Raw genomic sequence first — 13567 nt, 5'->3', positions numbered from 1 at the left:
AGTGTTGCGGCTAACAATGAGCCTTGTCCCAGGGAACTTTTCTGTCTACCCCAAGTGTTGTGACTAACAAAGTGTCTTCCTCACCAAGTGTCGATGCTCATGAAGAGCCTTGTCCCAAGGAGCTTTTCTGTCTACCCCAAGTGTCGTGGCTAACAAAGAGCCTTGTCCCAAGGAGCTTTTCTGTCTACCCCAAAAGTTGTAGCTAACAAAGTGCCTCTTGCCAAGGAGCTTTTCTGTCTACTCAAAGTCGAGGCTAACAAAGAGCCTCATCCCAGGGAGCTTTCTGGCTACCCCAAGTGTTGTGGCCAACAAAGAGCCTCGTCCCAAGGAACTTTTCTGTCTACCCCAAGTGTCGCGGCTGACAAAGAGCCTCGTCCCAAGGAGCTTTTCTGTCTACCCCAAGTGTCGCGGCTAACAAAGAGCCTTGTCCCAAGGGGAAAGCGAACTCCGACATCCGTCAGAAGGAGGTCATCTCGGGTAGATTTCCGATTACGAAATCCGAGCTCGCCCGATGTTGTCATGAAAGCCCTATTTCGCATTTTAGAGCCGCAATATAGAGTAGAAAGGAACACTTCGTTTTCGCTCATGACTTTGTATTGGCGTTAAGATATTTGCATTTTTTTCCGTTGCTAACCCTCTATGACAGATTCCACAAAATACATTTGACGCCTCCTTTTCACGGATGGCCGATCACAACTACAACGTAATGACATCTTCACGAAATCTGTCAAAAGGAGGATTTTAAAACACCGGAAATCTTCTGGATTTCTGATGAAATAAATTTAACGCAGTTACGTTCAGAGTTTAAGCGATATAGTGTTATTTCTAATATGGTAATTAACAAATTGTACCTTACCTTGATTGGACGGAGATTAAGTTTGAATATAATGTAGCAGGCGATATTACTTTTGTCGACAAGGATAATCCGTGACTTGTCTCACCTATTACATTTTCTCTATCTGCGTTGTGAAATGATCATCATTGAAAATATTCTACGAAAATTTTTTTTTAGCAATATTTAGATGAGGATTTTCAATTCTAAACGCAAGAGCGTACTTGAGGAAAGATCTACAAGAAACAGTTTCTCATGAATACATTTTAAAAATTCTTTTAGCTGACTTCTACATAGATAAAAATTACTACATAGATATGTTTCACTTCGACGATTATCTTAATAAACAATTAACAGGAAGTTCTGAGAATCAGTTTTTTTTCAGGTTTGACAGATTTCGTGAAGGTGTTACTACCCTTGCGAAATGGCTTTTGGAATTCCCAACCATAACAACTCTGGTTCTAAAAACCTAGAAATTCCAAGAAATTCCCAGAAATTCCCAGAAATTCCAAGTTTATAGCCAACAGGACTTGGAATTCCTAGGAATTCCAAGGAATTCCAACTCAAAGAACCAATGACTTTCCCTGAAAAGCTGTAAATCTAAAAAATTCCTAGGAATTTCGGGGAATTTTTGGGAATTTTTAGGAATGTTTAAGAATTACTGGGAATTTTAAGCAATTGAGCTAGTCTATTTCACCATTTCAAGTTCCAACTCGACATACGCAACTAGACCGTTTATCCTCTGGCTTAACTATTTATGTTTAGGGTGTTCTGTTTCATGAAGAAAAACTAAACCGTCTATAATTTGGCCATGCTATTCCTTTATTAGCTATGCTATCCTGCAACTGATCCTTAGGCCAGCTTTGTATTTGCGGATCTATTTGACATCCTTGTATTTTTGGTGGAGACGGCCGCCCTTATGTGTGGGTTATTATGCCGGTAAACCGATAGAAAGTGCGGTCTATTGCATTTTGTGTTAATTATAATGGAGAATAAAACTGATACTATTTGCATCGTGTGGACAACCCTAACCAAACGTTGGTAAGAATTGGTTTGACTCGGGTCACAAATTGGTGCGGGCTTAAGTGAAGATGCCTCTTAGAGTCCTGGTCCCTCTTTTACACAGGTGTCTCACTCCCACGCACAAAGCGGACCATATTTCTACCCAATCCATTTTCGCCTTTGGTTCAATAATGGCGGTCAAACTGACTAATATTAACTTGGGAGCCCTTGAAGATGAATTCAAAAAGTGGGTTTCGAGGAAAGGCGACGAAGACGTCGGTACACTTTCCATTCTTGTCACTGGTAAGAGTGGCGTAGGGAAATCTCGTCTCGTAAATGCACTTGTCGGTAAAAAAGTGGCCATCGAAGGTCCGGCGAAAACCCCGTGCACTGCAAACATGAACTCGTATCGCACACAAATAAACGGTATTGAAGTTGTTGTGTGGGACTCTCCAGGCCTACAGGATGGTACATGTGACGAAGAAAAGTATCTTGAAGCCATGGAGAAGCAGCTTCATGAAGGCCTCGATGTTATGATCTACTGTATGAAGATGGACGATAAGCGCTTTCTTCCAACCGACGAGAATGCCATACACGCTCTTACCCGGAAGTTTGGAAAGGACTTGTGGAAAAATACCGTGATAGCCTTAACTTTTGCTAATAACGTTAAAGATCCCGATGGAGGAGATAAAAAGAAGTTCTTCAGACGTGACTTAGACTACTGGAAAGAAGTGATAGTTAAATTCTTTGGAGGCATTCCGGAATTCTGCCCAAACGAAACATCAGACATTCCTCTTGTCCCAGTGGGACTTGTCAGAAAAATAAAGCTGCCCACCTGTGATCACTGGCTTTCTGAGCTTTGGATCAGTTGCTTTAAACGTGCAAAAGTTTCCTCCAGAATCAACTTGTATCGTATCAGTGTTGGTCGAGTTCAATACCAAGGTTCCGAGAACTTAAGGATCGGTTGTGGTTTGGAATCTGATGCAAGCGACGTCGATCCCGACAGAAGAATTCCTTTAACAAAGGAACAACAGGAAGCCTTTTGGAAAGGTACATGGGAAAGTTTTGTAGACTACTGCATGAGAATGAAGAAGTATTATCTTGTGGCTGGTTTAGGTTTTGCAATTTTAGTCAGCCTATTTATCAAAAAGTAATAACGTCAATGTGATATACATATGTACTTCATTGTTTTGATGCCGAGTCCTCAGGGCTAGGTACAAAAATCCGGTTTTCGAGTCTCGAGAGATTTTCAGAAATTTTAGGGATTTTTAGAACAATTATGGATTTTTGGACAGTAATGTTTCGAAAAATACAGCCGATAGCATAGAAGCAAATTAATGTGGTTCGCAGAAGCTTCTTCCACTGCTTTGTACGATCTCCGGAATGCAATCAACATAGGCTAATGCAAGTTTTGATTTGGCCAGTGAAATCGGAACTGATGTTAGCCAGTTTGCTAGGAAGCTATAATGCAAGTTTCCGGCGGCTTCCAAGTGGTACTTCGCCAGGTACTTTTGTAATAGCAGTGGTTGTCATATGCATGTTTTTTGCCTCGGTTTTGCCGAGTGAAATGTCTTAATTGTTGTTAGGAGACAAACCTCTTACATCGTTAAATGACCATTTTGAATCCGTTTGAAGGTACTTCCATGCAATTCCACCAAAGGAATGTCGTATTTTATGGAAATTATGTCATTAAAAAAAATCACTTAAAATGGGAATTTTGGAGAATTTCTGGATAGATTGAAAGGTCATTTTTATGGATTTTGGTATCTAGGCCTATGAGTCTTACGCTGAACAACTCAGGGGAGGTACTTGGTTGCCCAAGAAGCACCTTCTCCTTTTGAAAGATAATTTTATCTGAAAGGAAACCTCCACTGGCGAAATAAACTCTCATTATATTAAGACAAATAATCTTTGAAGTTACATTTTTGTCCAAAAAAAGGATTGAAGTACTTCATGGTGTGAGAAAAATTCTAACAGATATTTTTAAACTGGAATTATTTGTGTAGTTTGTGTAGTGTGATCGTCCGGGTGTGTGTAGTTCTGAAAGGAACTGTTGTTGGTGACTGACGTTTCGACTATCTGTGCGATAGTCATCTTCAGAGTCAAGTGAGGAGTAGTTGTCAGTCGATGATTGCTATGTTGAATCATGTAAGGTGTTACAGTGAACATTATTATCTGCATGGTCTCCTTGGGACTCCTGTGCACAAAGTAGCATTGTATTGTCTGTGATAATAATGGCAAATGTGTGACGTCATTCAGGGCTCCAAGCGGCGACCATACTGGTTGTCATGGTAAGTGACAAATACATTTGGTAACTAAAATTTTGACAAGAGCCACCAATTGGCAACCAACAGAATTAGGAAAAAAAGTAAAAGAAAAATGTTAAACATTTACTGATACTTGGTCAAATTATCAAATGAACAAATGCTGGTAATGCTCCTGTCTTTCTCTTCTCTCCCAAATATGTGTAAACCTTAAATGAGCGGTTATCAAGTTGAACAGATTTTGTTGAGATAAACTTCAATTGATATTATTATATTAAAGCCAGAATTATCTACCCATAGCTTTTATTTCAAAGTGTGCTGATTACAAATATAGACCAATACCACCATCATTACTAGGGCATGCTGTGAACACCAATCTCCAAGACCTTGGACAAATAGAAATCAGTGACTGTGCCAAGTCTTTCCCTGTTGTTCACAAAGATAGTTATGTATTGTTATATAGATATTGTCCCACTGATATGAGTTTTTTTTCAAATTAAATATTTTTTCAGTAGGGGGGAAGGCAACCAAAAATTTGTCTTGTGGCGACCATTTTATAATAAAAGGTTGCTCAATGGTGACTTTTTGAAAAATTGAGCTTGGAGCCCTGTCATACCTCGAGCCAAAATGGCGCCTACCAGGAAATTCAAGCATTAATATTTCTGGTACTTCTTTTATACATTTTGGTTCTTTGTTTCTTAATTTTTCAAACACAACTTCATGATACAAGACATTTCATTTTGAGGGTGACTTGTACTACCTTTGGAGGTTTCCTTCAAACATCACTAATATGCAAATTTTAAATTTCTGAAGAATCTATTTGGCTGAAATTATATCTTTATTTTTATTATTATTTTTTTTTATTTATATATTAAATTATTAGGTGGCTTAAACAAGAATTCTAACATTCATTTACTCAAACTTTCTTGGAGTGCCCAGCACTCGTCAGAATTGTCATCCAGACAAGTATTAAACTATTTCAACCACACTAACAATGTTCCTTAGAGCCATCTCAGATGCAAATAGCTCTTTGGAATAAAAATTACTCAAGATCAACATCCTCTAAGCCAAACTAAAATATTCAATAATTATATATTATTTGTTAAACATTTCCTCTATACTCAAAAGCTAGAAAATAAGAGTAGCACTTATGATTATATTATACCAAAACTCACTGTTTGACTCCAATTGAAAAAATTAAATATTTAAAAGTTTTCCAGTTGTTTGGATCATACTGAAAAGATTATTTGATCTACTTTACTGATACTAGAATTTGTGTATTGAGCATGTAGAAAGGAGAAAAACACTGTAATAACAAAACTTTTGACAGTAAATCTTCATTTTTGGCTCAATAACTACAGTTATACTTTTTAGTTTTTTTATAAACTTTTTAAAGAAGGTAGATATTATATTGCTTTTTGGCACTGTTTAAAGTAATTTTGTAGGTATTGAACACTTCAAGTATTTTTGAGCTATTGCCAAAAAATATGTGATTAAAAAAATATGTGCCTTTTTACCAATAATATCAGTAAAGTAAGTATCTTCTGCGGTGTTAGTTTGAAGCAATTATTATTGCAATTATCAGAATAGTAAGTGGTGTATACTAATAAGATTGTAAATAAAAACAATGTTGGGATTGTAAGTTATAGTATTGTATGTAATACTTCAGTGTCAGTATTGATAGTAATGCTAGTATGGTATGGAATGTGTGGTATTTAAATAGAAATAAAATATGATGAAAATGTAACTTAAAGTAGAGTTTCATCTTTCAGGTTTCAGATAGACTCTGCTGCATTTCAAAGCGATGCCTCTTATTGGCACTTTTTTCTTAAGTTTTGCTCATTCCTGTACACAATTTACCAGGCTAGCCTCATTCCCCCTGTCACTTGACCAACTAATTTCCCATGGCTGTCATAATTACTTGATTTAGATCTCGTATCCGAAAAAGCATAGCAAATCAAGGATTCATTTGCCTAAAAATATGCAAATTTATCCAGGCAACGAAGTATTTTGTAATTTTTGATCTGAATAATTACTCTCTTCAAATTTTTTGGTCTATCTTCCTGGGAAGCTCTTGTTTTCTTATTTTAATATAGCACGCGCACTCCGTGGTTAATTGAGGTTACATGACATTAAATGTTTCCCTTCGTTTACCTCGTTCTTAAGGTCCTCTCTCTCTTCCTCCCTCGAGTATTTTCTCGAGAGAGGACTCTGGAAACGAGTTTGGGGTAACATTGCAAAAGCTTACACTACGACATCATGACATCAGAGGGTAACAGTGCGATGCAGGCCTGAGTGCAATGTTTCTCGCGAGTGTTGACCGACGACCACCATTGGTGGTGTTGCGTGACATTTCAGCATTGTGACTAACAGATGTTGCAATCTTTTGTGCTTGCATGTTATCGATATTCTTTCATGCGTCGTTCTTATTGAATTATATATTTTATTAATCTCAGGGGCACCCTTGGAATGATCTGCAGTAGCCTGTAATGCAACTGTTTTATTATTCTTGGCAAGAACTTGGGACAAAGATAGAATTCTGAGTCACCGTAAGAAATCGAACCTCAGACCTTTGGTTTCCGCGCTCCGATACTTTACCACTGAACCACAGAGACTGTACGGTGAAACAGGGCATGCAGGCCTGAGTGACATGCGTCCTTCGTACAACTAGGAACATCAATGTCAAAAGCGTTATGTGTGTCAATTTTAGAAATATGATATATTTTGAGCTTGACAAAGTCCTTCTTGGGACCCAGGTTGTTTTCTTTGTCCCGTGCGGTCCTGATGAGACGAAAAACCATATTTGCCTTAATCAAATAGCTTACTTAGCATTACTAATTTGTTAACATGCTAGGGCTACAAGTTTCATTTTCTTTCCGAAACAAGCTTACCCCCCACCTACCGTTTATGAGGTCAAGCGTTCTATCTCTTCTTTAACCTGGCTGATTTGCCTCTCAGAATTATTTCCAACGTTAAAAATACAATCATGAATATGAAATGAAAAGAACCGAATGTAAATCATGGCGATAGCAATGACAAGTAATGGTTTTCAGCCAGTGACATAGACACTCTGGGAGAAAAAGAATTTGGAATGAGGAACATCAACAAACCTTTTAAGGTATTTGCATTCAAGGATGTGTTTGGTTGTAGCTTATATTGCTGAGGTTTAAATGGCGATCACCTTTCAATGTTTACCACTCAGTCGTAGACCTATGTGGTAGAACCTGTGGGAACGTCTCGTCGTGAACTGAGCCAAACAGTGCTTTCCACCTTCAACATATTTCACGAAAAACAGATGATCATTGCAAGTATTGAAATCGATAGTCTACATGAATAGTGGATTCGATTTCCGACTCTCTCTTAACCCTTTAACTCCCATGAGTGACCAAAACAGAATTTCTCCATACAATATCAATACAATATCAACCAGCTAAGTGATGAGAATAAAGAAAAATAGCTAAAAATATCAATTTGGGGATAATAAGTTGATCCAATACTAAATTCTCTGAACTAACATTATAAGAATTGTACGGTTGGCAGTAAGAAGAATTAAAAATTTAGGCTGGGAGTTGAAGGGTTAAGTCCAGCCTTCGTTCCTGCTCATTTCCCACTCGCAGCCTGTTGTCCAGTCTGTGAGAGTATGAGCACATGTGTTCGGACAACAACATCCTTCCTCTCAAAGTGAAATTGTTGGAAGGCTCCAACAGTGAAGATAAGCCAAAAGTCTCACTTCCTGATTGTGACTTTGATGATTATCATAAAGGTTTACAGCTTTTTGTGTTTGATTGGTTGTTATATAATCAAGAACCTTTTGTTCATTACACTGGTAGAGCCATAGTTATTTTATAAAAGCATCAGACCTCTCTTCCTATCGGTTTACCAGCATAACAACCTTCGTTGAATGTTGGGAGAGCACGGAGAAAATATGAAAATCGCCAGCTACGGCTTGTGATTTACAAACTCTTCACGCTTGTAAACAGGAAGAAAGTACAATTATGAGCTCAAGATTTCTATCATTCGATACTACGATGAGGGCGAAGACTGTCTCACTTTTTTGAGCCCGGTCGGAGTTTTGTACTTTGCAGTTTACCAACTTTCATCATCCTCTACGTTACGAATTCATTTGGTTTGTTTTTGCGACGTAGAAACTACAATTGATAGCGTTATAATGTGACTAGTATGACAAAGCCTCTTCAATGTACAACATTTCTTATAGAAAGAAGTGGCCAAAGCACGGAACTTGGTGGAAGGAACAATCTTTGGCCACTTTGCGGAAGCTTTGAAGGCAAATTACCCAATGGACTATAAGAGAGGTGCGGATAATTTGTGTATTGGTAAAGGCGACGACAAATGGGCTATCAGGATAGAAAAATAGCCTGGCTCGCGCTTTTCGTTTATATCTCCCTCTGTTACAGGTGGTATGAAATGTGGACATCCTCTTTCAATCTCTGTCATTGCATTCATCACGAAAATGTCTAACAGGGGTGCTTCACATTTCATCTCGTGTAGCGGGAATCACTGGAGAAATCCAAGGACTGGTAAAAAAAAAAAAAAAAAAACCATCAGATCGCCCCCAATTAACTCAAGTAAAATCGTCGTTTAGCCGTTGTTTATCGGCGTCATTTTGTGGTATTAAAAGCTGGGAGGCATTTTGGCCCACAGGGGTGCAGGCTGGGGTGGGGGAGGTGGTTTGGTCCACAGGGGTGCAGGCTGAGGTGGGGGAGGTGGGTTGGCCCACAGGGATGTAGGCTGAGGTGGAGGAAGTGGGTTGGCCCACAGGGATACGGGCTGGAATGGGGGAAGTGGGTTGACCCACAAGGGTGCAGGCTGGGGTGCGGGTGGTGTGTCCTTTACTGACGTTTTCTGGCATTTAGGAGTATGGAGCTTTATAATTTACAACTTTTGGTTGCCTCTTTTTGAGCCATTTGGTTACCGCAGAGGTTACCACAGAGGTGGGCCCCGATTTGTACGCTTTTGCTCTGAGTCCTGGCCCGAGGTCACAGTTGTGTTCTTTAATGCCTTCTTCTATTAACCCTTTCGCTGGCAAACGAATTCGTACGCTCTGACCATATAAAAGTTTTTCAGATATGGATCTTATTTTTAGAAGGTTGCACGTCTGGCATTTGGCAGCTTCTCATAAAGACATGCAAAATCTCCCTTTTTGCAGACATAAGCAAATTATCAGCCATAAAAGATCGCTTACCTCCTCGTGTATCCTATGGCCACATTAAACTGGTCATCGCCATTTTGGAGCTGTCATGTGGCGCGGTCTCTCAAGGCACCTCAGCGTTAACGATGTACCACAGGTCCTTCGCATCGGGCACCCAACTGAGAAATACCCAAAGTGAGGCAGCTACGCCCTCTCAGGAAACAACGAGAAAACCTCCAGGGTGGCTGTGTGACAAGCGGGGAGGGAATAGGAAAAACCCCTTTTAAAGACAAGCCGAAGGGTATAAGGCTATCTACTTGCACTGTTTTCTAAAGAAGATTCGTGCTCTAGTTGAAATTACAAGAGCGTAGTTTCTCGTTAAGGTGGTATGATACCTTAAAAAAGGCAAAAATTTCGAAGTTTTACCTAAAAATTTTTATTGCTGGAAAAGGTCCGTATTTCACTTGGTATTAACGCCACAGTTTAATTTTTCATGAAAATGTTATTTGTTGTCCAGTATTTACTCATTTTTGAGACCAGGTCTTTGGTTGCCAGGGGCAACAGGTTTGTTTTTATCTTGTTTACAGTGAAGAAACAATCCCCCAATAGTTGTTTTCGCCCGGAAAACGATCGTTGCGTGACAAGGGACTCTCTGTTACCCCGTACATAACAACGATTAGCCCATCGTAGTTGATGAGCCTGCGAAACACGAAAAATTGTCGTTGCGAAATTCACAACAATACTAGTGGCGTGACGTTTTGAGTTTTTTATCCTGTTTCTCGTTCTTTTTTCACGTTAACAACCATGCCTCCGAAGCATCGTGCAATAAGGCGTCCTAAAAGGAAGTTTTCGGGAAATCAATTCACGAAACCTTCGAAAGAAAATGCCAAGAGGACGAAAGAAGCGAAAGAAGAAGCACATGGTTCGAACACCCTCGGTCAACATACTAAGAAGTCTGTGTCTTCGGAAAAGCTTTTGCTTAAGTCCGATGCCATGGAATCAAAACCTGGCAAAGTTGAAGAACCTTACGAAGAGGAGGCAACATTAACGGGCTTCAGGTTTGTCGACATGGAGCTACTCGGCATGGCATTTTCTGCCATGAGGTGTGCTGATTGTGGAGAATTCAGCATCGTGCTTTCGGAAAACCACTTAGAAAGGAAGGGATGTGCTTCGAGTCTTCGAGTCTTTTGCGAGAGTTGTGGCTGGAAACATGAGTTTTGGACATCTAAAAAGCAGACTTTAAGTTTTGAGGCGAATAGGCGTTTAGTGGATTCCATGAGATCGATAGGAAGAGGGCACAGTGGAGCGAAGAAATTTTGCTCATTAATGAATATGCCACCGCCTCCAACAGCAATGGCATATCAAAAAATGCAAGAACGATTGCTAAACATGTGAAAGTTATTGCTAAGGATGGTATGTCCAGTGCAGCAAAAGAAATCAGGGATGCCCAGCATGCTCGTGAAGATGATTTAGTGAATTGTGGCGTTTCATGTGACGGTACCTGGCAGAAGAGAGGATATTCTTCACAGAATGGTTGCGTGATTGTCATGTCAATTGATACTGGTAAAGTTTTGGATGCAGAACCTCTCACTAAAGTTTGTAAAAAATGTCAGCTTCACTCCCATTTAGATAAAGACAGTGAGGAGTACCATAGATGGAGGGCAGAACACAATAACTGCAAAGCTAATTATAAGGGCTCTGCCCCAGCCATGGAATCAGAGGGTGCAGATCGTATTTTTAGACGGTCTGTTGCAACTCACAAGCTTCGTTATACTGACTTGTATTCAGATGGTGACAGCAAAAGTTACAATAGAGTCAAGGATGTTTACTCTGCAGATGGAATACAAATTGCTAAGAAAGAATGTATAGGACATGTGCAAAAACGAGTTGGCACAGCACTCAGAAAACTAAAGAAAGAAACTCCTGCTCTCGGTGGGAAAGGAAAACTCACTGATGCCATGATTGATAAACTTCAGAACTACTATGGAATTGCTATTCGTTCTAATGTTGGAGACTTGAATGGAATGAGAAAGGCAATACATGCAAGTTTCTTCCATTGTGCCTCAAGTGAACGGCGTGATCTTCACACCCACTGTCCAACTGGACCCTCGAGCTGGTGTGGTTTCAAGCGAGACAGAAACAGTTTTAAACATTCTCCTGGTTTGCCTGATGCTGTGATTGCAAAAGTCAAACCTGTATACCAAAGATTAAGTGAAGATTCTTTGTTAGAAAAATGCCTCCATGGAAAAACCCAAAACCAGAATGAAGCTGTAAATGGAATGGTGTGGGAGCGCATTCCCAAGGAAGTTTTCGTGGGAGCTGACTTGCTGGAATTTGGCTTGTTTGATGCCATAAGCCACTTCAATATTGGAGCAAGGACTGTTCTACTGCTTCTAAAAGCACTCAAAATTTCCCCAGGAAAATACACAGAAGAGGGGTGTAGGCACCTTGACATGGATCGAATTTGTGGTGCTGAGTACAAACACAGCGAGGAAAGGAAAAAGAGGAGAAAGGTCCTAAGGGGACAAAGAAAGAAGAAAGAAGACAAGAACCAACAAGCAGAGGGTGTTACTTATGCTGCTGGAGCATTTTAAGACACTTCCTTTGCTCAGAGATTGAACAGAGGGTTTTCAAACCCAAATACAACTTTTAAATGCATTTTTCCATCAAACTGCATTTTGATAGAACTCCGAGTAGCTCAACATGTTCAGTTCAAAAACTATTTAAGATAATTTCATGAAATTTTCCACAGAAAATCTTGAATGGTGTTTCTGTGCAATAAACCTAAAACAAAGTACAAAGGTAAATTGATGATTCAATGGCAGGCAAATTTTTTCCAGAAGGGGCCCATTATTTGTTTATGTGAAAGTTTTTCATTATTTGACATGGTTATAATCATGTTGTATAAAATGCTTTAGGTTCATTGCACAGATCCATCTATGCATAAGACATCCTGAAAATTTCAGAGCCATGGGATTTTTTGTTATAGAGTTATTGTTGTTGGCGTGATGCCTGTAAAATGAGGGTTTGGTGGGCGTGGTCCTGTTGCTATAGTAACAGATGGTGTCAACAACAGTGCCAAACAATATCTCTCAGTGAGTGTTATCACTGGAGGGACTAATAAAAATGTTTCAAATAATGTAAAAAATTTCCCTTTTTGAAGGTATCATACCACCTTAACGGTGGTAACTTTCCGCTTTTCCCCTGGAGAAAGTTACCTATGGTTAAAAAATGTTTTTGTCAGGTTTTCCGATGCACGCTGAAGATATTTCCTCTGAAGACTGTTTTCATTCATACAATAAAAGAACGACTATGTGTTCGTCAAAGAAGATTGTTCAGTTCATGAGAGCAAATACAAGTGTATAACATGTAAATTATTTGTCTATCAGAGTGGGTATAAACTTATATTTATGTTATGTTCTGTTTTCGGAAAGAACATTTTAAATATTCTGTCAGCAAACTGCCTGTATGTAACTTTATGGTAGTCACATTTAGTTTTCAGATTACGATACAGGTTTTATTTTATCGGCCTGCATCAAAATCTGCACGGTTTGTTTCTTGAAGGAGTTTCTCTTTCCCACGTAAAACAGAAAACGGAAAAAAAAAGAGAAACAAAAAATACTGTTAAGCCGTTGTCGGAAATGAGACTAAAGAATCTGCCATGTTCCAAAACTTCACGTTATTTTATAAAATCAACTTAATCTCCCTCTCTCTCTCTCTCTCATCGCTCTCTCTCTCACCACTCTCTCTCTCACGCTCTGGTCTCTCTCATTTTAAATATATAATATGATCCTATTGTTCAATCATCTGTCACTTATCGTAAAAAGTCAACCGGAAATCAATTAACGCTGAATAATCTCTCACAACGTCGCTAAGAGTATAGAAGATCCATTAACTGTCATACAGTGGATTAATGAATTTGTTGCTTCATGATTAATATTTGCTCCCGCAGCGAATCAACGCGAGACCTTTTGGACATCCTGTCATAATTCAAACCTCCATAGCTTTTTGAGCCTCTTTGAGTCCTGATTGATCTTGTGAATGATAAAAGAGTGTCAAAAATGGACTATACACGAAAGAGAGTTTCCTTGCACGAGATAAGTTTGTAAGTCACTCACCTCCGGACTCCGGCTCAAACTTACAAACTTTCTCTTGTTCTCCAAACATCCTGTGTGGGTTATTATGTGGGTAAACCGATGGAAAGTGCGGTCTTTTGCATATTATGTTAATTATAATGGAGTATAAAACTGATATTATATGGCCATTGAATGTGAAGTGGACAACCCTAGCCAAATTTTGGTAAGAATTGATTTGACCTGA

At 39.2% G+C, this 13567-nt stretch overlaps 1 pseudogene; it reads left to right on the top strand.

Annotated features, from left to right (window-relative positions):
* Positions 1-9750: 9750 nt before the first annotated feature.
* Positions 9751-12491, top strand: LOC136282078 (uncharacterized; annotated as a pseudogene).
* Positions 12492-13567: the final 1076 nt, after the last annotated feature.

This window comes from Pocillopora verrucosa, chromosome 1 (assembly GCF_036669915.1).
Source record: "Pocillopora verrucosa isolate sample1 chromosome 1, ASM3666991v2, whole genome shotgun sequence".
Classification (NCBI taxonomy): domain Eukaryota; kingdom Metazoa; phylum Cnidaria; class Anthozoa; order Scleractinia; family Pocilloporidae; genus Pocillopora; species Pocillopora verrucosa.
This window is presented reverse-complemented; position numbering and strand designations above follow the sequence as displayed.